Raw genomic sequence first — 5,266 nt, 5'->3', positions numbered from 1 at the left:
GAGGATCTTTCATTTTCTAGAAAAGACACAATTATTACAAGTATTTTAAATATAAAAAATAAAAATTATACTATCTGTTTTAATCTTTAGTTCAAGACTACAAGATTTAAAAGAATTTTATTTTATTTTTTTTATTAAACTTCAAACTCCGTGTTAAATCAAATTTGTCACACCCCTTTTTTGGACAACAAAAAGTTTTTTCAATTTAAGTGACGATATTAATTAGAAAATACTTTTATTTTTTTAGAGTCGTCATTTAGAATTGAGTTATAGTGTTCCAAGTTACCTTTCTTTTTTGCCCATAACCAAAAAGAAATGACTCTTTATTGGTCCGTGAACTAGAAATTCAGATAAGAAATTCTGTTGATCGAGGGGAAGGTATTAGGAATCCCTCGAGTCCCGTGGTTCTAGCACAATCGCTTTTATCGACTTATACTAACTTAAATTATTTTTGAATATATTATTTTAGGTCATGATTTGTACACATTTTTATTATTGAACTTTTAATAATCTCAAATCGGATGCATAACTACATTCTCGATTTTTGACATATAAATAGCTTAAGCACATAACTACCCTCTTCACATCATACCTACTAATGTTGTCCATAGTCTTATTTTAAATTAATAAAAGTCATTATATTTTTTGACAAAGTGCGTCACCACATCTTTGAATTTCTTTTAATGTCTAAAAAAAGATGTGTAACCACATTCTTAATTGAAACAAATATTTTTAATGTTCCTAAAGCTCATCAACTATTTAAAACACTTACTCTTATTTTGTGAATTCAAGACAACTAATCTTTTTGTCCCATTATTGTATTGTTCAATGATTTTTTAGTTATATTAGTTCTCATATCAAAGGATCCAACCAACCTAAAAATGGAGTAGATTCAAGTTCAATAACATAACTCATTTGTTTGTTTATTGTGTAATGACTCATTTATCTAAAAAATACGTAAATTAAAATAGGCAATTGACATCACCATTAAGCTACAACATTGCCATAAAAACAATGGCTTAGGCACAACATAATTGAATAACAACAAAAATAAAATTCTTACCTACTAATAGGATTATATTCAACTTTTAGAGATTTGCACCAAGAAATAACATAAAAATAACTCAAGATGCCTAATAATGCGAGCAATTTATTTTAACTCTCAAAATAAACTCAAGATGTCAATGTTCATTTCAATCAAATTATGAATACGAAAAAATTATAAGAAAACTAATCACATAATTACATCAGATTCCATAAATAAATTAAAGAGATAAGGTAAAGTTTAATCTCCAATAAAGAGAATAAATACTGCAAAATCTTGATTGAAGCTCGATTAGAACACCCACACATCTTTTGTAGATTGTCTGTAGTATTTGGGGTTGTAAGGTGTAGATGATTTTTTTTTTGTGAGGTATTGTTGTGAGTGAGTTGTATATGTTGGTGTAGGTGTGTGTTTCTGTGTGTATGCAAATTGTGTATGGTTGACGTTTTTCTTCTTGTAGTGCCAATTGTTTTTCTCTTTTTTCTTTGGTTGCTCCCCGTGTGTGTGTTTTCTAATAGTGTTTTATGTAATTGTATATATATGTAGTGTAAGTGTAGTCGTTGTGTGAGTGGGTGTGTTGTTTGAGATAGTGTGAGGGTAGTTTTTTTTTTTTTTAGTGTGTTGTGTGTTGTTGTAGTATATAGTGTGTGTGCAGAGGTTGTTTAGGGAAAATAAGGGGAGTTGTGGTGAGTGGAGTGGGGCTAATGAGTAGTAGCGTGTAGGTGGGTTGGGGGGTAGTGGGGGTAGCTTAGGAAAATGGGGGTAGTGTAGGATATTTTTTTTTATAATTAAATATGTAAAATATAAAATATAATAAAAAAAATATTAATTAATTATTTTAAATTAATAAAAGAAAAGTTAAATAGCTAATCTAAAAGTATAATCAAGAAATACTAGTTATTTATTAAATAAAAAATTAAAAGAAAACTTATATTTTTTTATTTTTTTATTTCTTTTGAATAAATTGAAAATAAAACTTACCTAAAAATGTAATTCTATTTTTGTCGTTTTCAAATCATTTAAACTAAACTTAATAAAATAAGATAAAAATCAAAACATATAATTTAAATTTTAAAAATATTTAAGCACTAAAAATGATGCAAAACTTCAAGTTAGGTAAAAAATTACGTGTCTACAGTTTACCCCTCTTTGACTGGAAACACGAAGAGTTTTCTGACAAAGAGGTAGACGACGTGATAAGTTTTGACCAGACTCTTATTTGAAAGAGAATATATGCGACCTAGTCCTTGTTTTGGACATCCTACATATCACGACTTATAAGGGAATCAGGTCATGTATAGTTCAAAGAGATGGAATGATTAGTTAGAAGTCAAGTGAGGTTACATCGAGGCTCCAGGTCACGACTCTTATCCTTACATAAAAAAAATAAAAGTTAATTGTCAAAAAGAGAATAAAAGTACAAGCTCCAATCTATGCAACTTCTCTTGAGTCTTCACTTGAGTCTCGACTTTCAGATATCACTTGGATTTTTTATGAGTATCTTTATCTTGAATTCAAGGCTTAACTTGCCACTTAGAGTGAGCTTTTGACACTCTTCAAATGACAATTTGAAATGTTGTTGAATCCTGCAGGTTTTCTTGATAAATAGCTGAATGAAGCAAATGTTAGGAGGTCAGGCTGCTACATGTTCATAGGGAATGAACATTCTGAAAAGAGTCAAAATTTTGTTCTTGAAATTCAAATTCATGTTTTGCTTTGAAGAAACCTGCAAATCATCACAAACAAAAGAAATAAACAAAATTTTTACCCCAGTGTTAACTAGAAAAATTTTGTGAGTTATTAACAAATGTGAATTTTCAAAAATAAACTGTCATGACCTAGGGGTACCCCTAGATGTAACATTGCGTATAGAACCCCGAAGGACCCCATACAAGCCACTTAGCTCTCATAACATAAGAAATAGAACAATAAGAATAAAACAATAGTCCAAGTCCAATAGTTTTTATAAAAAAAGCAGAAGTCTAAAACACTTGTCTTATCATAGCCATATAATACAATAGAATGAAATTAGACCTAGCCCATACATCATGTCCAAAAGTGAAATATAACAAAAGGAACTAAAACAATGAAAGTCTGCCCTCGAAGCATGAGGACTCACCAAAGCTCGAAATATCTCAAGTCAATCTCCACTCACAAAACTGATGACCCTGAGTGTCGGACCCTACATTTAGGGAAATGTAGGCAAGAGTTTGTGTTAGTACAAAACAATGTAACAAGTACGATAGCCATTCATAAAACATTTAAAACATGCTAAAAGAGGGCATTTCATTTGATGACATGCAATTAACCAAGCTAAAACATGATATAAGAGAGTTAGAAAACATAAATCATAAAACCATGGTCAATGCAAGCTAACATCATATGTAAAACCTTTGAACTCATATGTGATACTTCTTGAGGTAACCTTAGTTCATTATTAATGTGGGGGATTAGCCTTAACCGACATAGAGACCATGTGAGCTATAACATGATGCCCCGGTATCCCCATACCAAAAAGGGTTGTCCTACTTGCCAAGGTAGAACCATGAATTTCTAGCTTAAGTGGATTCACTAGCTAATGTCTATCTAGACAATCAACTTACGGGGGAACATAGGTAAGGGATAAGGAGATCGCTTCTAGAAACCCGACCTCTACTTGGGAAAGCTTTCATCTCAATATCCTCTCAGTGCTAAGCATAAATCCACGGAATAGTCATTTCTTACTTGACCTTATTATCCATGGAAAGGCACGTCATCTTGCCAATCCAAGCTAAGTCATAGTCCATGGAAAGGTATCCTAAGATAACCAATGCAAGCTAAGTTCATTAGGATAGCTCTTACTCTTTGATTCAATTAGGAGAGAAAACCTTTCAACCTAAGAATCCTTCTTATGCGAGAAAACATTTCACATCTTACAGTTAAGTGTACATGAGAAAATACTTTCAATAACACGTCATGATCATCATCGTTGACACTTTACTCTTAAAGCATCCTTAAAACATTTGCATAAATTTCATAAGAAAATGCACAAGTCCATAATTTACTTCTTGAGGTTCAAAACCCACTTTCAATCATCAATATATAGAAAACATGGGTTAGATATGGATTCCATCATAAATTCATGTAAAGCTAGCAATACATGCTTAATTTCATAAAATTCTTCCTTTACAATAAAAATTCCATAACACATGATTAATAACTTGAAAACATGGGAGTTACATGGGTTCATGGGGAAATCATCATAAAAATGATAGTATTTCATCAATTCATACATACGAGATCATAATTCAATCATTTAGATCAACATTGAAGAGAACCCATGACAATTGATAAAAACCTTAACTCAATTGGGGAATTTTAACTTTGTAAATTGGAGAATTTGGGAACTCTATGGACTGAAGGAATCCATGGATGAAAATTATCATACCTTGTGGGAAGGGTCCTATTTTGGGGGAGCTTTTCCTCGCTACTTGATGCTTATCGTGATCAACGACACTAACATACGGTATGAGTGTCTACGATCGTGATAATATAGTAACCCAACCAAGGGTTGGGGTCGTGTCCCAAGGGAGCGGTTCTGAGAATTGATAGAAAAATAGAATTTACATTCTAACTAGTCAGCTAAAGACATTTGCGATAAAAGACATTGTAAATTAAAGGGGGCGACACAAAAGTGTCAAATATCAAAGGGGGTTTTGTAACAAGAAAATCAAGTATGGGGAAAGGTTCTTGGGATGTGACCGCAATATAAGTTGAGATAAATTGTTGGGTACATGCTTTCGATAGGAAAATTGAAAAATAATAGTGACTAGGCTAAGCTTTAAATGGAAATAAGTTCCCTCTCTGGCAACTTACACCGTTTCAAATGCATTTCTCTTGGATACTCATTTGCCGCATGAAGACCAGCCTATGCCTCACCCCACTCACGCTCTCGAGCTGAGTATTAGGATATGGGACTAGGGATCACCTTCTCATGCTGAACCTCATGTCGACCCACTCCTTAGACCATCAGTCTAGTGATTTTGGTTTCACGACCTCCCTCTCGGGCAAGCCGAAAACACATGGGTGGTTTTGTATTTGCAACTACAAACCCTTCAGATTAAACCACAACCATTAGGTGAAATCACCATTAAAATACATCTAACCTATCAGAAAGCAAGACCCAACAAGAATATCAACTCATATTTGCTAAATCACACCCCAAGAATGGAGGTTTTTAGC

The sequence above is a fragment of the Solanum stenotomum genome, chromosome 3 (genome assembly GCF_019186545.1).
Source record: "Solanum stenotomum isolate F172 chromosome 3, ASM1918654v1, whole genome shotgun sequence".
In the NCBI taxonomy this organism is placed as follows: domain Eukaryota; kingdom Viridiplantae; phylum Streptophyta; class Magnoliopsida; order Solanales; family Solanaceae; genus Solanum; species Solanum stenotomum.
The sequence above is the reverse complement of the archived record's forward strand: the minus strand, read 5'-3'. Positions refer to the sequence as shown.